The 24,377-nt window shown below is 46.8% G+C and overlaps 1 protein-coding gene across 2 annotated transcripts in view; it reads right to left on the bottom strand.

The window, feature by feature from the left end:
- Positions 1-24,377, bottom strand: part of SASH1 (SAM and SH3 domain containing 1) — a 186,733-nt gene that overhangs the window by 78,236 nt on the left and 84,120 nt on the right. The gene's annotated exons all lie outside the window — the stretch shown is intronic.

Raw genomic sequence — 24,377 nt, 5'->3', positions numbered from 1 at the left:
AAATGACCAAAGAGACTTATTTAAAAAGCCATTTCCATTCTTAATTCATTCAGCAAAAATGTACTAAACGCTATCATGAGTAAGGTACGTGAATGATTACAAAGAAATGGGACTCAAGATGCACAGAGGGTGACAAACATGAACAAAGGGGAAAGAAGCACCCACACAGGAAAAGCAACAGCGGGAGGAAAGGGCAAGGCGGGGCTGGCGGTGGAGAAGGACAAGGAAAAGGAGGAGAAGTGACAGCAGCAGTGGGTCATGTAAAGTGCTCAGGGCCACAGAGGTCCGGGCATGGCAAAATGGCAGCAGAGAGCAGACCGCAGAGCTGGCTAGCCGGATGGGGATTAAAGCAGAAGATCCTTCTAAAGAAATAATATTTGAGGGGCATGTGAGTGACGCAGTCAGTTAAGCGACCGACTCCTGGTTTCGACTCAGGGGATGATCTCAGGGTCAGGATATCGAGCCCCACATCAGGCTCCCTGCTCAGCACAGAGTCTGCTTGTCCCGCTCCCTCTGCCCCTCCCCACTTTGCACTCTCTCAGTCGAAGATAAATCAATCTTAAAAATAAAAAAAAAAAGAAAAGATCATTTGGGCTAAAGTTTGAGTTCTTAAATTTTGTTCTTTCAAATTTTACTCGTTGCATTTTGAGTTCACAGTCACGGCAATATGCATCAGTCCACCTCCCAGCACAGACAGCCACTGCTTTTGCCTTACCTGCTTCCAGCAAAGGAAGCACCACATTTATTTTTAAAATCACTCTAAGGATAATGGAGACTCTTGACCTAATGCTAAGGACCAAAGATATCAAATATCCCTAGCTCTTCATCAAGTACTTAACTACGTAATAAACTACAAATATATATGTGAACTTCTACTTTTTCTAAAAGAAGTATTTTCGGGGCTCCTGGGTGGCTCAGTCAGTGAAGCGTCTGCCTTCGGCTCAGCTCATGATCCCGGGGTCCTGGGATGGAGCCCCACATCCGGCTCCTTGCTCAGTGGGGAGTCTGCTTCTCCCTCTGCTGTACCCGACCCCCACCACCCCCTCATGGGTTCACTTACGCAGGCTCTCTCTCGCAAAAAGAAATAAATAAAAATAAATAAATAAATAAAAGGAATATTTTTTTCCATGGGGAAAATGGCCTAAAAAACATTACTTTCCTTCAGTCCTTTGCTGATTAGAATAATACCACCTTACTGTGTTGTAAGGAATTTTACCCATCATTGAATCCAATCCTGATTTTATAGGGAACACTGATCCCCAGAAGTTACAGGAGTGGTCCAAGGTTCTGCCAGCTGGTTAGAGGCCAACGAGGAGCTCTCCCCAGGCGCTGGCAGCCCAGCTGTCTTTCCACCAGATGCTGGACTCTTCCTCTCTAGATAAAACGTATAGAAAATTGTTTCTATCCTATTCTTGAAGAACTCAAAGCTAACCTCTATTTTCCAACCTGTTCTTCATTCTTCCTGCCAACTGAGAATGTCTTCTGTCATAAACATACTCCAGAAACCACACTGCATAAAAAGGTAAGTTCTTGCTATTACATAGTTAGCACAAAATATAAATGCATTTTCCTCTATAAAACGCTATCCTGTGATTTAAAAAAATTGTATTTACTTTCTTCGAATTATCACACATATTTAAAATTTATCCTCAGGTTTGCACTTTGGATCTTTTCCTCACGTTGAGGTGTTTCTACTAGAGATTGTTTGCATTTCCCTAGGAGGCCAGCAGATGGCACTATAGCTCCTCTAGTCATCTTGCGGTGACAAACGGGGATTTTATTTTTAACCTTTCACAAGTTCACAATCTAGATACTGGCCAAAACACAGCAAGCCAGTGTTTCCTATGTGTGCAACTCCCCAACTCATCAATTTACAAAGGGGTAAAATGACACTGTATAAAGTTTAATCTGGACACAGTTTATTGTCCCTGCAAACAGAGGCTGGCAGGCAGAGCCGTAATGCAAAATGCCATCTTTCTCCTTGAGACTGATCATAAAATTCATCCAGCAGGAGGAAAAGTCAATGATGTAACCAAATTCCAAATTTGGATGGCAGCAGGTGGAAAGGGTCATTTACTGATCTCCTGCTGGAAGAAATTAATGCTCAGGAGTCCGTTCCAAAGAGGCCTCCTCAGAGCGCCTTCTTACAGCCAGGCGCTGCAGGCCTGGGAATGGCTGGGCTGGAAGCAGGTTTGTCAGCCTCTCTCTCTCCCCATCACTCTCACTGTCAACAGGGTAAACAGGATGGGAACTTCAGCATAGGGTTCTGGGTTTCCATGACCAGGACTGACTAGGACGCAGTGATTAGCATTCTGCTGCACTTTGAACATCTACGTAAGCATTGAATAGTTTGAGTTTTGCATTTAATCTCTGAACTCCATCTTAGAAGTACCTTTTCATCAATAACTACTACTATTAGACCCCAAGTGTAAATATTTTCCCTCAATCTCTGAACTACTTTAGCCCTCCATGAACTCAAAGAAAATTCAATAAAGAATTTATGAATGAAATCAAAAAAACAATTTTAAAGCACCCCAACACTTAACCACTTCCTTTCATCCTACCTCAATCTTTAGCAAACTCTTTGTTCATTGTTTCGTTCCTTTCTTTTCACTGATTCATTCATTTTGTCTTTCTTTCCTTTGATAAAATGCATCCAACTCCCATTATGAGTCTGGCATCCTTTGAGGTATTGAGAACATAGTGGTAAGATAGGTAAGATCCCTGTTCTCTTGGGGCGAAGGATGCAGGTGAGAAGCAAGGTGGGCGTGCAGGTCAAGTGGGGAGAATTTCTGCTGGGATGGACAGAGGAGGTGTCTCTGAAGAGGTGACACGTAACAGAGACCTAAGTGATGAGCTGGCATGCCAGGCCCCACAGGGAAGGCTGGGTAAGGAAGAGCAGAGAGGAAGAAAGCAAGGTCTGTTCCGCACATTCCCAGTCTGAGGTGCTTCCTGCACATCCCTGTGGAGATCTAGTAAAGAGACAGTCGGGTATGCGAGTCTGGAGTTCAAGGGCATCATTAAGGACTGGAGATCAGAATCTCCAGCCACTTGCGTATTTAAAGCTAGGAGACCAACTGAACACAGTGAAGAGAAGTGGGACGAGGAGTGGGCTCAAGGGCAACCCAATCTTCAGGGTCAGGAAAAGAAGGGGAAGCAGCCGTGGCACTTAGGAAATGCGGTCATGAGGAGAAGGAAGACCAGGAGTATGCTTTTACACTTTCTAGCTAAAATCATATTAAAACTGATTTTTATACAAAATATATCGCTGCCTCAAATGTCACAAAGGGTAAATTCTAGGTTGCTCTATTTTCTTTTCTCTTGCGTCTTGCTTCACAGTAGAGATCTCCACTTTGGTCCGAATGAGGGAGAAACGCAAAGGTCCGAATGAAATTCTTTACATTTGTATAGAATTCTATGTCTTTTTTTTTTTTTTTAAGATTTTATTTATTTATTCGACAGAGATAGAGACAGCCAGCGAGAGAGGGAACAGAAGCAGGGGGAGTGGAAGAGGAAGAAGCAGGCTCATAGCAGAAGAGCCTGATGTGGGGCTCGATCCCATAACGCCGGGATCACGCCCTGAGCCGAAGGCAGATGCTTAACCGCTGTGCCACCCAGGCGCCCCTTAGAATTCTATGTCTTAAAACAGAAACAAAAACAAAAAACACCACTCTTGTTCACAACCCCCATCACAGACCAGGATGATCACTGAGACTCGGGGATGATGACGTGGCTAAGGACAAGGGGCCAGGCAGGGACACCCTGGGCTTAGAAGCCCCCTCTCCGACGCTGGAGGAGTTCAACGCCTCGCACACCTCACCGTACTGTTTCTCATTTATGTAACAGAAATTCCTATTACGTCACATGCGTACGAGACCTGTTGTTGGATGAATTACCGAAACAGTACTCAGAAGAACCTGTGACGACCGAGCAGGTTTTCAACCCCAAATGTGGGCACGGCCTCTGGGTTTATGAGAACTAAGCACCTCGCGGACCCTGCAGAATCTGGCTGTGCTCTTCCTGCATCAGCTGTCCGCCTGCTGAAGGAAAGGAGGCCACGGACTTTGGCTCAGGCTCACTTTCTTCTTATGTCTATTTATATATAAAGAGGAGTCTTAGGTACCTCCAGGCAAAGACAACTCTGTCTCCCTGCGATGTACTTATCAGGCACACCAGGGAAGCGGAACAAATGCCCAAGCATAAAGGAGCTCCCGGAATAGACGGCATGTTTTTGTTCTGATGGTCTGTCCAGAAACTTCATTATAACCAAGCAAAAAAAAAAAGAAGAAGAAAAGAAAAATGGCTATAACCTAATTTCTAAGAACGGAACATATGTTATATGTTACTGGAAAACCTATACTTAAGAGATTTTTAAGTTTCCTTCATCTTGAGTCTCCGGAAATACACTTCATTAGTTTCTTTCCTGCTGAATTTTGAATCAGGGCTTTTTGCCGTGTCTGGGTCTTTTCCTGCATCATCCCCGGTCTGCCAAGGCCGTCCCCAAAGCCAGTGGTGTTTTCCTCAAGATCTAGGAAAAGGACGAAGACACCTGTGCTACAGAGCTGTGCATGGAAGGGGGAGGCAGAGGGAAGGTAAAAGGGCTGAGGAGCTTTTAGTAGCTGATTTTTATTCTTATGTGGTGATGTACTTCTTATATGCTGATTTTTCCTTCTAAGTTGATATGCCTTCCTTAAATATTTTGCTTATTTAGTGACGAATCATTTTGTATAAAGTAGGTAATTCCTTAATTTAATATTTCTTATTATCATTTGGATATCAAAGATACCTTTCATCATTGGAATTTATCTCCTCTATTTCATAAAAATATATATGAAACAAAATTCTGTGTAGACTATCTATGGTCTGCTATAAAAATTCAAGGTCGCCCCTTCCCCCACCATGGGGCCAGGACTAGGGTGAGGCAGGAGAGACACAAGGGGTCCACGCTGCTGGAGGTGCTCACTCCCAGGGTCAGGCAGGTGTAGGGAGCGAGCACGTCCTCCAGCTCTGTGCTGTACATGTCTCTCTTGCTCTACCCAGACAACAGCTGCTGGATTTCACGCACATAGAACTTCACTTGTAAACTTACTGGCTCGGATAGAAGGTAATTCTATTGCTCAACTCTGGTAAATTGTTAGAACTCCAAGATTATTTAGTAACGATGATCACATTGGTGACATTTTATCACCCTAGCCACAAAACTCCCCATACAGGTTTTTATTTCAATTCACCCTATTCCCAGCCTGCGCCTTCTGGCTTTTGTTACAAGGTCACCTTCGTAAATGATCAAGGCAGGTGTCTGGAGTACGAAACCCCAGGCAATGGCCTGACCCAGGACAAGTGAGGTGACACTCAGGAGTCAGGGACACCTGGACAGCACTGCCACAAATCTAAGCCAGCTTTCTTTGTCATGTGATGATCAACTCAGGGCCGGCCTTCCTGGGCTGGTAGGACACTTACATGAGTGTGGCACTTGCCAAGTGTCCAATCAATGGGACCTCTTCTAACTATGCATGGGGGCCCCAAACAGAGGACTGCTTTCAGCCCCTGCACAGAATTGCACCATCCCCATTCCACCCCGCACAGCCACTCCACATCCCTTATTCTAGGCTCCAGCAGTTTCTAAATTGCCACAGTTCCTCCTTCTAATTTTTTTGACATTAACTTCCCTCAAATAATTCAGATGGCCATAACAATTCCTCTTCTCAATCGCACTCTATACAAGCAATTCATGTTCTCTCACAATCCATCGTTTTTCTCACAATGATGATTGCTCATGATGTCAGCAGTTCTTTGTCCACATTCCCCAGCACCCCAGTACTCCCAGCTGCTTATACCTATTGTCCTCCTTACGCAGGAAGAACCACCATTTTAACTCACTGCCAGCAGGACAGGGTATAATAAATAATTTTTGGTGGATGCCAGGAGCTTTTCAATATGGATGTATATGCCATGGGAAGTGGTTTGGACCTGCCCGTGACGTAATATTAACTCTCCCAAAGAAATGGCAGTGACGTGTGGATACGGTCTCAAAACGACAATACCATCCAATGTTCATTTTCAATTTGAAGAGGGCCTCTTACCATATCAATCCAATGCTCACCCTTAGAAAGTACTGAAAGGACATTTTAAAAGTCTGATATCTCCAGCCATGCGTTTGGACATTTTCAACTTTTTTCCTGCCCCACCCTCTTTCCCTCTTTTTATGATCCCTCTGGTTGAATACTGCCATCAGAATCTCTGTAGATCGAAAAAAAAAAAAAAAAAAGAATCTCTGTAGGTGGGTCTATTCCTTCTGTACAAGATGTCTCAAAAGGGTATCTTATTCAGAAAAACACAGAGGGTCAATGTAGGCATACAACTTTACTTCTAACAACAGTTTTTGTTGGGCTCCAGTCCCTTGCTAATTATATTAGGCGTATGGCAATTTGAGGTGTCTAAACGTGATCTTTTCTGCGGCAAATCAAGCCTCTCTCTCTAACATTAACTTCCCTCAAATAGCTAGGATGGTCATCGTGACTCCTACCCCACTTCTCGATTGCACTAGACAAAAGCAATCCACGTCTCTCTTAGAATTAAACACACACACCAGTGACTGAACGTGATGGCAAGGCAGAGACGTATGGGCCGATGACTGTACCAGATGTGAACACTTCCTAGAGCTACGAAGGCTTCCTCCTACAGGAAGCCGCCTAGCACCGTGGCTCACAGTGTGCGTTCTGGAGCCCCACCTCCAGTGTTCAAAGCCCAGCTCTACCATTTGCCAACCAGTAACTTTGGACACCCAGTGAATCCCAGCTTCCTGCTACGCAAGACAGAGACAGTATTACCTGTCACGTAGGTTTTCTAGAGGTTCCAGCGGACTATGACTTGTATGGAATTTAGATCATGTCTGCACATGCAAAGCGCCACTAGCAAGAAGCTAGTTGTGGACTGCTGGCCTTTTCTTTCAACCGGCTCTCCCTGTGGAGCCAAGTCTCTCTCAGTCTGTACTCTGCTCAGAGTGTACTTCGGTTTCTTGACATGGGAGCGCCTGGTTCCCTGGCACCTCAGGGGAGGCCAACAAGCCTTCCAGGCCAACTTCACGCCCCATCCCTGCTGAAATCTGAAAATCATCACAAAGGTGCGCTAAGAGAGATGCGTGTCCTGTCATTCACCAAGTGGTAACTGGTACCAAAAGTTAATGATGGAGGACACCAGCAGAAGTTTAAGTATCATGCCTGAGAAGCAGCCAAATGCCACCTCTCCACAGCAGAGAGCCATGACGTGTTTGCATCTGGACGGCAACCTCACTCAGGCCGGGAGGGTACAAGTGCGGAGTGGCACATGCCCACAGATGTGGGCTCGGGGCAGGGAGAATCAAATCTGGGAGAGTCTACAGTCGTCTTCCAAGATGTCTAAAACCGTCCCCAGGAGCCTTCTCTTTTCCATTTGGGGCATATTATTCTTTATTTGTCGCCTTATGGGTCTGGCCTACCTAAGAAAGCTGCTAAAACTTTGTTGTACGGATGGCAGCTTTGATGCAGTGACAATCCTGAAAGTAACCACATACATCCCAGCCTTGAGAAGTGACAAATGCCTTCCCAAGTCCCGCAAATTTAGCGACTGGTCAGTACATCCCCAGGATGCACTAGATGGTGTATGATACTACTTTTTATGTAAGTTCGGTAGGTTCATGTAAGTTCAGTAAGTTCAGTAACCGATCGGTCTCCTCTAAAAACAACTCACCATGCTCTTTGGTTTGGTATCTGCTGTTTGGTGCAGATGATGAGCTTTATGCAGCCTGATGAGGGCAACGTACACAACACGGTCCATACCTGCCAGGAGTTTACAACAGAATGAGGGGGATTCGATGGACGTGCTGCAAGATAAGAGGGGCTGAGCAGTGCCTACTGCTGGCAGGGCCGGCTGCCTCCCGTTCCAAAATCCCTCTTACCTTCTTTCTTACTAGGAGAACCCTGATTCTGTTTGGGTGGCAGGGTTCTCTGTTAAAACACTCACTTCCCCACACTCCCTTGCAGCTAGCGGAGGCCAAGTGTCAGCATCTGGCCGAGAAAATACAGCTGAACATTCACAGTGAGGTGTTTCTGAGAAAGCTAGTGTTTCCATAATGAAAAAGACTCACTCGCCTTTTCACGAGTCTTTTGCCCTTCGTCCCTCCCCTCGGTCCTTCCCGAAACATGGGCACAAGGCCCAAGCAGTCATCATTTTATCATAAGGAAGAAAATCATGTATGAAAACTGGTGGAGAGGGAATACTTCCTTAAGCAGTTGTACCAGCCACCCCAGGCTCCTTGCTATATGAAGAGAATCGGCCCCCATCTGCCTCAAAAGTGCGGTCAGGTTCAATTACAAATGACTGAATATAATCCCAACAGAGCCAGTGGTTAAGAAGTAAAAATGACCGGGGCGCCTAGGTAGCGCAGTCGTTAAAGCGTCTGCCTTCGGCTCAGGGCGTGATCCTGGCGTTCCGGGATCGAGCCCCACATCGGGCTCCCTGCTGGAAGCCTGCTTCTTCCTCTCCCACTCCCCCTGCTTGTGTTCCCTCTCTCGCTGGCTGTCTCTGTGTCACATAAATAAATAAAATCTTAAAAAAAAAAAAAAGAAGTAAAAATGACCAGGGGAGCCTGGGTGGTTAAGTTGGCTAAGCATCTTGACTCTTGATTTCACCTCAGGTCCTGATCTCGGGGTCGTGAGATCGAACCTGGCGTCAGGCTCTGCTCTGGGCATGGAGCCTGCTTGGGAGTCTCACTCTCCCTCTCTCGCCCTCTGCCCCTTCCCCCGCACACGGCCCCTCCCCCCGAAATGTGTGCTTTCTCTCTCTTTAAAAATAAATAAATAAATAAGTAAGTAAGTAAAAATAACCACTTAAGCATTGGTTTGGGTTTACTTAGCACAGTCCTATCTATCTCATTGAATTTCAGGCTCCCAGGAACCATGGCAAGTCCCATCACACAGATACAGAAACGGAGACCTGGCAAGTTCATGAAAGTGACTTATCCGATTGCAAGTCAAAGAGCTGGGGCTCAGCTCTTCTGACCCCAACCTGATGTTGGTCCCACTGAAACACCAGATTCACGAAGGCAAGGGCCTCTCCCGTCTGATTCACGGTGCCGGGTATGAAACCGTGAGCCTGAAATGGGTCCATATTCTCTAATTATTGGTACTCAAAGTGCCAACTTAGTTTTGTGATTTGGCCACTTGCGTCTGCAGATGCAGGTCAAGATCTGATTTTTGACATTTCCTTAACACACACACACACAAAAGGTGCTGAGTGAAAGGGAAACAAACTCCTCTGTTTTTTTTCTGCTTTTGGTGGAACCAATAGAAACTAATGTTTTCCTTTTATGGCCCCATGTGAATTTTAAATTTTATTTAGGTCTTTGTATCTTCAGAATTACTGAATTAGGGGCGCCTGGGTGGCTCAGTTGGTTGAGCGTCTGCCTTTGGTGGGGGTCGTGATCTCAAGGTCCTGGGATCCAACCTCACATGGGGCTCCCCGCTCAGCAGGGAGCCTACTTCTCCCTCTCCTCCCTGCCGCTCCCCCTGCTTGTGCTGTCTGTCAAAAAAATAAATAAAGATCTTAAAAAAAAAAAAAGAATTACTGAATTATGGTCAAAAGCAAAATAAAACACGATTTTAGCACATTGTTTTTACCACAAAAGCTAGTTTTTATAAAATGAGAGAAGTACTGTAAGTAGCTTTATTTACATTTTCTGATGATGGCTACTTATTCTGTAAATGAGGCAAAATTATTCTTCCCTTCTATTTCCCCTTTAAAATTTAGCGCATACAGGGGTGCCTGGGTGGCACAGTTAAGGGTCAGTTTCGGTTCAGGTCATGATCTTGGGGTCATGGGACCAACCTCTGCATCGGGTTCCATGATCAACACGGAGTCTGCTTGGGACTCTCTCTCCCTCTGCCTCTGCCTCCGCCCCTCCCCACCGTGCTTGCACACATGTACACATACTCTTTCTCATAAATAAATCTTAAAAAAAATAATAAAATAAAATTTAGTGCATACATGTAATAACTCTGTGGTCCAAGAAAGGTTTTTCTGCAAGGAAATGTGGCTGAGATGTGAGTCTAGCTGGACAGACAGGGAAGGACCTGCATGTCCCCATGGAAGGCCGTGGTTATCAGGATGCACGGTATGGGCTCGGCACAAGAACAGCTATGGCAACCGGCTGCCACTCTGTGTGGTACAGGGTACATTTGGGGTCATTTATGCCAGCGGAGGCTGGCACGGTACGGAAAACCAGCCTTTGATATGCTTATCAAATGTGCATGAACCTGCAGGGAACACCAGGCTGCAAAGAGCCGGCCCCTAAGAGCCTCAGCCTCAGCGTGGGGAAAGGGAGAGGGGAGATGGCAGGAAAAGAGGCTCCATTCAATTATCTCCTCAGTCTGTTTCCATGGCAACGGCTCCGGAAGCGGGTCAGAACTTTCTCAGTGGAAACAAACAGCGGCTCCCATTCACCACTGCCCAGGCCACGCTGGCCACGCCGGCCGTTGTGCTGTCTGGGCACAGAGGCCCCAGCTTGGGGACACGGGGGCCAGGGCTGCCCTTCTTCTGTCAGCTGCTCTGAGGGGAGCAGGGAGCCGCCTCTGAAGGACAGATCTGGAGGAGCTGCGGGTTTGGAGGGCCCTTCCTCGGCCTGCTGGTCACAAGCCAGAGGCACAGTGGCCAGCCACCATCCAGGACGTGGCTGTAGGAGCCATCGGCCTGCCCTACTTCTCCTGGGGAGCAGCACAAAGGATCGGGTCCTTTCCACCATGACCGCGGCCACAGCCCCACCTTCGATTCCTTCAGACACAGCTGAAGGAAAATTTTTATGTTATCAACACTAAAAGATGGGAACTAAGGTCTTCTTGTCCTCTCAGATTTTTTTTTTAACTGAGATATAACTGACATATGACACATTAGTTTTAAGAGTAAAATCTAATGAGTTGATATTTGGATGCATTGCGAAATGCCCACAATAAGTCTAGTTAACTTTCGTCACCATTCAGATCTCATTTTTCAATTCCCACACATGTCCTCTGTCACATCCACATGTGCTGTCCTCCAACTCTGCTGGCTGGTCTCACTTGGCTCTCGGATTGCTTCACATCCTTCCCCCTTCTGCTCCTGAGGCTTTCTCTGAAGTGACGCATGGGCACCTGATAGACACTCCGGGAAGCAGTGCCAGGGTCACCGTGACGACACACGCCCTCTACCGCAACAGCTGGGTGCCACCACCGCTTCCATGGCGGACTGAGATGTGGAGCAGAAGCAGAGAGTGTCAACCCAAAGGAAAAGAAATGGGTGTTGGCAGTGATTTGTAACACCAAGCTGGCTGCCTAGGAACCTCCCGGAAAACTTATTAAAGACTCCCAAGTTCCACATCTCAGCCACATCTGCAGAAGTCAATGCATGAGGCCTGAGGGTCTGTCTTTCCAACAAGCTCTCCAGCTAACTGTGATGGGTGGGTATGCTTGCGACCACGGCTGAATCCAAGAGACACTGGGAACACATTCCCCACCCTTCTTTCTCCATTTCCTCCTTGCACCCTTCTACTCCAAGGTTTCCAAAATCTAGTAAGCAGGATTTCAAGTGCAGTTTTCAGAAGAGAATTCAGAATATGAAAATACAATAAGCTCATACAGCAGCCAAGTTTGTAGACACGAGGTTGGGGGCCAGGGGTAGTCGAGTGCACCGTATCCATCCCCAGTACTTGGCATGCAGGAGACACTCCTTAAAGATTGAATGAAGGAATTAGCCAGTGGGATGGAAGAATTTAAAAACTAGAAGCCTAATAAAGGTTCTGGCAAGTTTCAGACCTTCAGGATCTGTCCCCTGGACCACTGGTCTCCTGCCCTCCTGGAGGCACCCCGACCTAGCTGCTCACATTGACAATGCTCCTTCTAACATACAAAACCCACCGCTAGGCAACCCCTGGGCTCTGAAGACCTCCCAAAGCTGGCCCCAGGGGCTGCACGGACTCTGAACCACTTGCCCACCCACCTACCTCATACCCTAGCTTCTGTCTAGAATTCCCTTCCCCTCCAATTTTGCCCTCCCTGCGGTGCTCACTCCTTTGGGCACCTGACCTGGATTTGTAGCCTATCGACTTAGCTCAGCTGGATTATGTCTCCCAGAATTCCCTCCCTGCCGTGTGCCGGGTCAGCGTGAGTCACGTGAGCTACTTCATGGGAGATGCGGAAAGCAGAGGCAAAGCAGCTATTTTCTTTCTATGCTTCCAAGTCCGTGCAGGGCATGAGGCCCTGGTGTAGCTGACACACGTCATCACAGGCCCCAGGGGCAGCTGGTGGCGGGGGGCAGCAGCTGGGCCCACCGTGCTTGAATTCCTGCCCAGTCTGCTCTTCAGGTGCTCTGAGCTCCGGGCCTGTGGCTGGTGAGCATCTCAGGAAGGACGCCAGCTCCTCCTGCAGGCTCCTGGCGAGTCAAAATTGGAGGCTTGCGTGGAGGTGGTGAGAGAGGACGTGTCCGTATTTGCAGGTGGCAGTTTATCCCCTTTCCCCACCTGCCTGCATCTGACGTCAGACCACACCATCAGACACAGAGCAGCCAGGCCTAACAAACACAAGCGGTCAAAACCCCGTAAAAACATCACCTTCACGTCCGCTTCTCCAACAGAAGCCTGTCTGATACCAAACTTCTGTGTCTGCGGCGGGTGCCCGGCCCCCAGGAGCCTGGCTGGCCGTCCTCCTCCAGGCCCCTCTGCATTGCACTCACGGCACGTGATGATCGTGTAGTCATGACTTCTGCAGGTCATAAGGGGACAGCTACCTTCCCATCCCATCCATCTTTCCAGCACCTAGCAAATTCATCCACACCGCAGAAATCTGGAAAATGTTTATCCAACTGCACTTCATTGCTGCCTGGCCCATCATGGGAATTCCCCGACGCACCAGTCCGTGGTCTGCGTGGTGGCGTCTATGAGAAGAGGCCCGGCCCTGGCAGGCAGATGGATCTGTACTAGAATTCCACCTCTGCCTTGCCCAAGCTTTGTGATTGTGATTTTGGCAAGTCATTTAGCTTTTCTGACCCACAGCGCACCCCATTCCCTTCACTGTTAGCTACCATTTACTTTGTGCAATACAGTTGTCCATAGGGGTCTTCCCTGTTCCTGCCAGGACAGGATTGCTATTTATTTACTGATCGCCACCCCGCCCCCCCAGCTCAGTGTCCTGTTCACCTCTCCTGCAGGAGACAGAAGAAACCGCAGCCCCTCGCATCCTAAATACCTCCTGGCCGCGGCCCGGGCGTATGGACTCCAGCTGGGGCCAGGCAGCTGGGGCTCACTCACAGATGAAGCGAAGGGCAACAGAGTCTACAGCAGGGAACAGCTGAGGTGGAGAATTCTAGCACAGCTGCTCCTGCCCCGAGCCCCTGCCTTCTGGAATGCTGAGCCCCTCAAATATGCTACGTGCTGGGGCGCACACGTGTGCAGACGCAGAGCCGCCCACACAAACACGTCCTTCGGCACGCTGCAACTGCACGAGCTCTCTGAGAATGCTGTTGTCTCCTGGCCTCCCCTTCTTGGGGTTATGAAAAGGAAAGGAGGGGCGCCTGGGTGGCACAGTGGTTAAGCGTCTGCCTTCGGCTCAGGGCGTGATCCCGGTGTTCTGGGATCGAGCCCCACATCAGGCTCCTCTGCTGTGAGCCTGCTTCTTCCTCTCCCACTCCCCCTGCTTGTGTTCCCTCTCTCGCTGGCTGTCTCTATCTCTGTCAAATAAATAAATAAAATTAAAAAAAAAAAAAAAAAAAGAAAAGGAAAGGAAAGTTCACGTAGGAATGGCGTATTTTCCATGGCCCTAGCCATTGGCTGAGCTCTGTGTAGGACACCATCTAAGACGACACAGGATGAAAACCACAGACACACCATGGCCACAGATGATGCCACATGTGAAAGAGGTAGTGGAGAGAGAACAAGCGAAACGTGAACCCCGATCACATGCCGGGCACTGTGCTAGGTATCTCGCACAACCAACCTCGGAAAGAGCTTTTATTGTGCACACTTTGTGGTTTAGGAACCTGAAGCTTAGAGAATTTAAATCAATTGTTCCTCATCCCACAATCAGCAGAGCTTAAATGCAGGCTCAGGGTCTGTCCAACACCAACGACAGCACAGCAGCACATGTGGACAGGCCACGCAAGACTGGTCGGTGCAGGGCATGCTCCAGGCTGGGGCAGCGAACGAAAGCAGACCCCCCCGACTCTAACTCATCACTGAGTAGCTGAAGCCCGGAGGGGTGACCTGATTCAGACGGCGAGCACGCTGAGCTGCTCCAGCCCCTTGGACAGGGACCTTGCCCTCCTGCCCACAGCCTTGGCAGATAGCTCTTGGTAAACTGAGCAAAGGGAAAGAACACATAATATACATACTAATCTAATGCCTGGCTCTTGGTGCAGCCCATTCATTTTCTGAAACCTAAGCCTGACGTTCTGCCTCTACTTCCCACCCTGCTGAGCTCAAACAATGGCAGTCCAAGCAGCCTCTGGTTCCCTTCCTGGCTCTGCGCTCATGAGCCACGATCGCCGGCCTCCTTCTCCTGGGAGGACAGTGGGCACCAGCAAGGACATATTCACCTGAACAGGGCAGAACTAACTTGTGAGCTATTCTGAAGGACACACCTCCGTGGGGCTTCCTCATCCCAGCGCACACATGTACGTCCCCCATGGGAAAGAGCTGGCATTCCCCTCCCCAGCCCGCAGCCCTGCCACAAACAGGATGTGGAAACAGGATGCATTCGTCTCAGCTCCAGGGGACACGGCTTGACCTGGATTTCCCAGCAAACTTGAAGACCTCATCAGCAATTCTCAGTGAATCTAGTCTGTTTCAAAGGAGGATTCATAACTGCACAGCCCGCGGGTTTCTAGTGCTTACTTCTACAATGAGAATGAGCAGAGAGCGCCCCACCTTGTCACGCAGAAGTACACAGAACCACAGACGCAGACCCTGCTTTCGGCGGCAGCCACAAGGGATGGGGCCTGAGCCCTTCTCCTCCAACCCAGTCTTCAGGAACGAGAGACTTTCTTGTTGAGGAAGAGGGCGGAGGTCCCCACTAGGAAACAACTTAGTAAAGGAAGAATGTCTTACACATTTCAAGAAGGCTGGAGACAAAGTTACCAAGAACTGGATTCGAAGTTCTACTCTTAATAGAGCCGTAACAAACCAATTTTCTTTCAAAAATGCACTTCCCCCCTCTATTTCTATGAATTGTCCAGGACAGGCAATTCTCTAGAGACAGAAGCTAGATTAGTGACTGCTTAGGGAATAGGGGTCATCAGGAGATGGAGGGTTGACAGCTAAAGGGTTTCTTTTGGGGGAGATGAAAGGTTCTAAAATTGACTGCTGTGACGGCCACACAAATCTGTGACTGTGTTACGCACCTTGCGTTGTATACTTCTGGCAGGTGACTTATACGGCATGTCTACTGTATCTCCATGAAGTTGATTTACTATTATTTTTAAAGATTTTATTTATTTATTTGACAGAGATAGAGACAGCCAGCGAGAGAGGGAACACAAGCAGGGGGAGTGGGAGAGGAAGAAGCAGGCTCCTAGTGGAGGAGCCGGATATGGGGCTCGATCCCAGAACACCAGGATCACGCCCTGAGCCAAAGGCAGACGCTTAACCACTGAGCCACCCAGGCACCCCCATGAAGTTGATTTAAAAACAACTAAACAGATGACCACACGTCAACCTGTATACAATGTTCACAGCAACACTGCTCATAAGAGCCAAAAAGTCAACACAGCCGTAAGTGTCCACCAATCAATAAATGGATAAACAAAATGTGGCATATTCATACAACAAAAAGGAATCAACATGAATGAGCCTTGAGACCATTATGCTAAGTGAAATAAGATAGTCAATTAAAACACATATGAGTCTTTGGGGCATCTGGGTGGCTCAGTCGGTTAAGGGTCTGACTCTTGATTTCGGCTCAGGTCATGATCTCAGAGTTGTGAGATCAAGCCCCATGTCAGCCTCTGTGCTCAGTGGGGAGTCTGCTTGTGATTCTCTCTCTTCCTCTACCCTCCTACCCCCCTCTCTTTCTCCTTCTGTAAATAAACAACAACAAAATTTTTTTAACCCACTGAATTACATATTTTTAATGCGTGATTTGTATATATGATTTTTAATTTAAACTCAATTAATTAACATATGGTGTATTATTATTAGAAGCAGACTTCAGTGATTCATCAGTTGCGTGTAACACCCTGTGCTCATTTCATCACGTGCCCTCCTTAGTATCCATCACCCAGTTACCCCATTCCTCCACCCTCCTCCCCTCCAGCAACCCTCAGTTTGTTTCCTGTGATTAGGAGTCTCTTATGGTTTGCCTCCCTGTTTTCATCTTGTCTTGTTTCTTAAATCCCACATATGAGTGAAACCTTATGATAATTGTCTTTCTCTGATTGAGTTAGTTTGCTTAGCATAATACCCTCTTAGTTCCTGGTATGTGAATTAGATCTCAATGAACCTGTTGCCAAAAAGAAAAGAAATGTACTTTTCCAACAAAACTGCAAGTTTTATATATAATTTTTAAGAATTAAAAAAAAAAAACTATCATATCTTGTGTGCAATCCTTGATGTGGTACCTTTATCTAGAGGTAATGTGTGTTCTGTCATTTCTATTTAACAGAGGAAAAATGTGAGGAGACTTGAACACGATTACAGAATGGAACTGGGTGAACATGATTACAGAATGGAACTGGGTGGGGAGAGGGGAAGAGGCCTTAGAATTAGATCTGGGGATTTGTGGAAGCTACTATTCTTTGCCTTACATGTTTTTAAAATGTTTTAATGGGTGTCTTTTTAATGTTAATATTCACCAGCAGAAAACACTTGCTTCTTATCCCCTTGCTATTGGCTGAGGGAGACCCTAGCGCGTGCTGGGGAGCAGGTGAGGCTGAAGTACGTCTTCTGCGATTCCAGTCTTGGGGACAGTCCAGTTTTAACCTCCTTTCAAAGAACTACAGAAATCAATGATTTCAATGTGAATACTTAAATGAGCACTCGCTCTGTGCAAACAACTCTTCCGGACACTGGAGAAAATTCAGAGAGAAGAATGTGAGCTCTTAGCTTCCTGGAGTTCACCATCATGCTGGGCCAGGTGCCTCAGGAAAGGATACAAAGCCAGAGCTGCAGGCAAGGGCACGAATTTGGGCCAGACGAGATTTAGACAAGATTATGGAGCACTTGGTAGGTGTTGGATAGCTTATTAAGTGAGGTGCGTACTGTACCGATCATCCTCGTTTTATAGTTGCGGAAACCGTAGACACAGAGCTGGAGTAACTTGCCAAGAGCTGCAGTGCTGGTAAGAAACAGCCTGGATGTGACCCGGAGAGTCTGGTATCAGGCAGGGCATCCTAACCCCAAGGCTGGTATGGCACTCAGACTGGATGAGGTTTTTTTTGTCTCTAGCTCTGGGACCTTAGGCAAGCTAATTTATCTCAAAAATAGTATATACTTCAATGAGTCCATGAAAAATGAAATGACAAAATACAGTGAAAGGGATTAGCACGGTGTCCAATAATAGAAATAACCCAATAAGCACTGTTAGGACAATGATACCTATTACAATACACTGAGACCTCAGATCTGTGCCAGATGCTACTGGATTCCAAAAGGTGGAAAGATTACAGCCAGGGAAGGGACTGAGAAAGCATCCACGGAGAAGCAGCTCTTAAAAGAGGACCTAAAGAAAGGAGACGCGTTCAAGGCAGGAGCTCCACAGAGCCCAGGAGGCATTTGGGAGATCAGAGGAGGCAGTGGGGCTGGCGGTGGGAGATGTGGCGGTAAGGATGGGCCAGGGCTGGACTGCAGGTATTCTGACCAAAGTGCAAGCACATAGAGGCCCTAACTGAAGAGGTGCCACTGGGGAGATCTCAGCATCCCCTCACTGCAGTGTGGCCTGATTGTACTTTATGGAGACTGATTGTGGGGAGGGGGGGTCACTTCCTGAATGCACTTTTCTAGTTCATGGAAACAGTACTAAAGGTATCATTTGCAGTAGTGACGGTAAAAAAGTGGGAAACACAGGAAAAGTTATAAAAGTAGAAGGAACAGGGGTACCTGGGTGGCTCATTCGGTTAAGTATCTGCCTTTGGCTCAGGTCATGATCCTGGGGCCCTGGGATCGAGCCCCGCTTGGCACTCCCTAAGAGCTCTGTCCCTTTCCTTTGCTCATGCTCGCTCTCTCTCAAATAAATAAATAAAATGTTAAAAAAAAAAAAAAAGAAGTAGAGCGACAGGATTTCATAACTGAGGTTTTGGAATCACGAAAGAAAAGCAGAAATTGGTCCTAAGAACAGAAGAGAGACGGATGATCAAACAGAAAGTTGTCAGACAGAGAAGGAAAGAAGGATAAAGAGGGAGTGAGGAGTTCTGCTGTAAGAACACGCAGCTGGGGTGACAGCGACAGTCATGAGCAGGCATCCGGCAAGTCACGGCAACGGGCACGTCACCACATCGGGAAATGGGGCAGGGGGACAGATGTGGATTGAAGGTGGGCGCCCAGACACAAGAGGTCAAAACCCTGGGTGTGGGTACCTGGGGAGAGCTTGCAGGCTGGGTAAAAAGCCCCAGGGGGATGCCCATGGTAAGAAATGGGCAGAAAAAGGGAACTGCCAAGAATGGGCACCCAGCGAGGAGAAGCTGGAAGCTGCCACGTCACAGGCACCAAACCAAGGCGAAGAGGGAAGCGGGACCCGCGGGAAAGGCAGCCGTGCCAAACACAACAAGATCTGCGAACCGGGAGGGGCCTCTGGGTTGGTTATCGTTGCAGCACTGACCTCAGCATTTCAGCAAGGAAGAAGACAGGAGTTGGGCCGCGGGGGCCAAGTTCAGTAACTGGGGGAGCAGAAGTCAAACTATGGTTTTCGAGAATAGCAAGAAGCCTTCTGTGGGATGGACAAGTATGAAGCACATGTGTGAAAGACCCGGGGTTCAGAGTGGGAGGTCACACACACACACACACACACACACTCACACACACACACGTGCACACCTGTAACCTCGGTCTACCATAACAGTAGCAGGACAGTGTGGGGTTACACAGCCCAATAGCAGGTCACTGTACCCCAACTCTGTGAATCAGGGAAGACTTCTGGGAGGAGCCAAGACCACAGCTGGATTTCTCAGTTTGATGGGGTTTGCCCAGATAAGGGGAGGTAGAGAAGACGGTGAGAATGGGGGCCGGGGCACCCTACCGGAAGGAGCAACAATTCCAGAGGCTCAGCATGCCACGGGAGCTCGTGGCCCATCTGAGCAATCACAGGAGCTTCACCCTGCCTGGAGAGCAGGTCCAAAGACGAGCCCGGTGGACAGGCAGGCAGACGCAGACTGTGAGGGGCAGGAAGGCAAGATCAGAGATGTAAGCGGTCCAGAGAGGAGCAGGAGAGAGCGAGCAACCAGAACACAGCCACACAAGCAGGGCTTCTTCCCTGAAGGCCAAGGGGAAGGAGGAGGTGAAACAGGGATTTGGAAGGGGGAGAACAGGAGAGTTGATGCCGTCAAAAGAGTATATATATACTATCAGCTTGCCAGACAAAACAAATCTGAGGATGAAGCAGTGTCCAAACGGAGTCGATGCCTGCACAGAACATTTGTAAACCAGATTCCATCCAATTCATCCGACCACAGAGCACTGCTCTACTGGCTTGCCCTCCTTTGATTCATCTTCCTCTTCCACCACACGATATATTTTTGGACTTTTTCACCATAAAATAGTTCAAGTATAGTCATAGGTAATGAAAGAAAGGGAAACTAAATCAGTGAATTTTCAACTCTGATGAAAGACTTAGTAGAAAAGAGCTTATAAATATTGGCGAAGGTGAAGTTTTGAGATTTATTTTGGACCTTCCTGCCTCTGTAAATAAATAACGGAGACACAACTTAGACCTGAATGCGAGTAAAACTTGCCCCTACCTCCAAGAGTGTAGGTTTTAACTGCTGCTATTTATATAATGCTAATGAACTCAATTTGCCCCTAACCTCTCTATCTGCATAAGCAATGCAATTATAAGTACTCTGGAATTATAGCTTAATGGTAGGAGCATGGGTTCTCAACTGGGATAAAATCTGGGCTCTGCCACTTAACTAGCTGTATAGCCTTGAGCAACTTATTAACCTCTCTGTGCCTCAGTTTCTGCATTTGCCAATGGGAATAATAGCACAGAAAACCTCACAGGGATGTTGTGAGGATTAATTGAGTCAATGTTAAGTGCTTAGTTCTGTTTCTGGCCCATAACGTTACCTGCTATTTCCTGCTTTTTCTTTTCCTATTTGCAGAACCAACCCTATAAAGGCTCTTTCCAATCTAGATACACACCTAGAAATAATAACCAGATGGGCTCCCCTTCAGTTGGCTTCCTCGAAAGTAATGAATCGAAATCATCTTGACACACGGTGTATTTATTAGATCTCTAGCTAATTTTCAGAGTACTCTGTTTCAGATATACACGTACAAATAAAAGATTAAATTATTGTGGAAAACACTGCTATGCTAGTCTCCTGCCCAATGTCTGGCCTCTCTCCTTCCTCAAGATGCCCATTTTGTTCAGGGCAATAAAGCAGTCACCAGAAAAACACTCATCCCTCCAAGCTCTCGATGGCAATGGTGGTCAAGTGCCCCAATTCGGGGCTCACTTCCTTTATTTTTCTCCGTAGCACCACTGAAAGCATGTAACTGTGTCCTATGACATCTCCCTCCATGCTGACACAGCTCATGTCCGCTCATCATGCATCCTAGTGCCCCAAATGGGGTCCGGCATGCAAAGCCGGTGCTCAGGGAACAGCTGCAGCTTTAAGAAATGAGTGAGACAAACTGGAATGTGTTGGACAGGGTTTCTAGGAAAGCTTTGTAAAGGATGTTCCTGTGGCTTTTTGCCCTTTGACCTTCTTCACCCTGTTTCTCCTTCCCACCTGGAAGAAGTAGTGGCCGCTTTAAAGCCAGGAGGGTAACAATAACAAACAACACAATGTGGGTTCCGGAAGGCTCCGCAGAGCCTTAGCGCCAGCCCCTAGACCTCCCAGCGGAACAAGGAGCTATCAAATGAACACTGTATTTTTTTTTTTTTAATATCACTATAGGTCATGTTTGCTGTTATTTGTAACTAAATGCATTCCCAACAGATACTTTTGGGGCACCTGGGTGGCTCAGTCAGTTGGGCATCTGCCTTTGGCTTGGCAGCCAAAGGGATCAAGCCCCGAGTCTGGCTCCCTGCTCCACCGGGCATGTGCTTCTCCCTCTCCCTCTGCCAGTTACCCCCTACTTGTGTTCTCTCTCTTTCTCTCATACATACATACATACATAGAATTTTCCCAGCAAAAAAGTCTTGCTCTCTAGATATTTTTGAGACTAACTGGTGAATAACAAAAAATTTAATTAATGTTCAGCTCTTTAGCCAGTCGACACAAATCCAAGATTGGTGTAATAAAGTAAATGGTCTCATCGATAGGCAATGTAAATAAATATAAATAGAAGTGGTGCAAATGAAAGCTCCCTTAGTGTATTTTATTATATTTTCGGTGAAAGCATAGAGAGACCAGATAGAGTGTAAGAAAACGTTCTGTCAGACTGGTGGCGACAGGTCTGTTCTAGATTTGGACGGACACACCTATCCCGTGGGTCTCAGGTATCTATGGGCCAAGTAGAGCCGGATCAGCCCCATCTGGCAGACGATTCAGGGACAGTGATATCGTGTATTCTCACTTCTTGTCGGACTTCTCACTGCTTGTCCGACCCCCACAAAAGATCCACCTCCTTGGTCTCTTCTGGTCAGAGCTATATTCCTGTAACTCAAGACTTTTAAACCCTGTTAAATGGTAAATACCACTGGGAGAGATGATGTATTTCTCAGAAATCAGGTATTTGCATTCTAATTAACACCTGATACTTCCTTGGCTCAGGTTTTGTGTGGGGGAGGGAGGAAGATGTGCTGAGGCCTGAGACAACAGGGGGTAGCTGTGGGGGGAGGGGCTGTGGATCAGGACAGCAGAAGCCACGAGGCCATTCATGTTGGCCCATCCCACGTTGCTCCTGCCACCTAGGCCTCTGCTCTAAGGGCGGGCTGCTGCAGAATTTGCCTACTTTTGTCTACTGTGTTCTCTTGCCTTTTGAAAGCAGAAGAAAACTTCTGCCCATAAAACAACACTGCTGACTCAGAAGGGTATTTTGGTTGGCAGATACTTGGCGGACACTAACCAGACACAACCAACTGGTTTGCCAGGTCATCCTCCACTTACAAAACTACCAGCAAGCATTTTGATCTGAAGAATAGCAAGATTCAGCATTTCAAGGTAGTCACTTTCTCAAGTACAAAGATGCAATTATTCAATATAAACAAAACTCATTCAGATTATAATCTGACCTAGAGTGTCCATCTTATTTAAAAAAAAAAAAAACTTTTAGAAGGTTTAATCCAAAGTAATTATCAATATAAGAATAAGTATCAACATTCTGTAACCATCACTGTAAAAATTGATTTAGGTAACAATTATAAAAGGAATCTAAAACCGTCAGGTAGAAGTTTGATGAGGAACAATCATTTACATAGCCTCAGATCATCTCCCCACAGAATATTTACTAATTGCAAAGGGAAAATTCTAACTTCTCAGAAGAAACCTGACGGGCATCACCACAATCAAATGACCAAAATCAGTATCACCAACAACGGGACAGACTGACATCGTGATGCAGTGCACTGGGAAGAACACAACATCAAAAATGTATTACCTGAATCCTAAGAAGAAACCCAGATGGAAGAATATTTCATAAAACAACTAGCCTACCCTCTTAAAAAACCCATCAGTAGCATAAAAGACAAAGAAAGGCCAAGACATCCTTTCAGATTAAATATGACCAGAGAGAGGACATGTGAATATGATGAGTCATTTTTTTAAGTGTTGGACTGAAGAAAAAGTGTTGTAAGAAACACTAGTGGGGCAATTAGAGAAACTCGAACATGAACTGTACATCAGGAAAATCGCTATTAAAATTCCTCTACTTGGTAATTATACTGTGCAGTTCTGTAAGAGAAGGTCCCGGTCCTTGGGAGATACATGCTGAGTACTGAGAAGCGAGAGTCACAGAGTTTGTAACCTACTCTCTGATCGTTCTGCAATAATCGTAATTAACAATATTATGTGTGTGCACGTGTGTGTGTCTAGGAGGGAGAATAAGAGTGTGCAAACTGAGTCTAAGTAAAAGTTATATGGAAGTTCACTGCACAACTCTTGCAACTTTGCTCTAAGTTTAACATTTTTCAAAAGTTTTTTTCTAAAATAAGAAAAACAAGAGTACCATAGTTTTCAAAAAACAATGGGGAAATACAGGGCAAAATGGATGAAAACTTTTAAGTTACTTAGAAATACCCAGGTTCAAGTAAACCACTTAAAAGAACAGAAGCAAAATGGCTGTATTACAGATGGAGAGGTTGGGGCTGTCAACAGTACTGTGTGTGGTGTGTGTTCAAAATTTCTTGTTAACCTCAGAGGAGGCTGAGAGTCTCTCTGCTAGCCACAAGAGCCACGCCACATTTTACTAAGCGAAGGATATAAACACAGAAAGAATAACTACCCACAACTGGGGGAAAGAAGAAATACCCAGCCTAACTAAGATTAGTACAAATTTGGTGAGTCACTTCCTCTTAGGAGAAAAGACAAACATTTCTTGTTTCCCGAAGGACTCAGTTCGGAAGAACACCTGAATTCTCAGCCTGAATCGTGCCAAATAGGTAGCAACCTGGGTCAGAAGAACCTACGGCCCATTAACTCCATGCTTCTGCCCACGCTCAACTCAATGTACTCCCGTGGTACCTCCAATTTCCAAACCAATGTCAACTCCAATCTCCAAGCTCCTTCAGCCTCCACACTACTAAGCTGCTAGGAGGTTACGTGCAACTACGACAAAGGAGATTCAAGTTAATTGCACACATATTCTCTAACCTTGAATGGGCAATGGCCTTGGTTTGCTTTTTGTTCGTCACCCCCAATGTTCCTCAGTCCTGAACCAAATCTGCTCCACCTCTTGGGAACTGAAGCCTTGGCAAAGCAGCCTTCCCTCCTGGAAGCCGCCTCTGTGCGAGCAGCACGCACACGTGGACGGATTAGACAGAGCTGTGCTATAAAGCACACACACGCTCTCCCAACGTGCGCTTTTCATTCCAGAAATACTTTATTCCTAAACCACTTCTATGCTTCTCTTGGCACAAAACAGTGTAAGTGGCTCCGGGCCAAAGGAAGTGTCTGTTTAAAGATGAGGACTTTCTTAAAATTTCTTTACCTCGGAAGATCATAAATAGAACATTCTAGTGTAATTATGATGGAATAAAGAAGAAACGGGAAAGGTTATAGAAAAC

Source organism: Ursus maritimus, unplaced genomic scaffold (assembly GCF_017311325.1).
Source record: "Ursus maritimus isolate PB19 unplaced genomic scaffold, ASM1731132v1 scaffold_13, whole genome shotgun sequence".
Lineage (NCBI taxonomy): Eukaryota > Metazoa > Chordata > Mammalia > Carnivora > Ursidae > Ursus > Ursus maritimus.
Note: the sequence above shows the minus strand (reverse complement) of the source record. Positions and strands in the feature narration are given on the sequence as shown.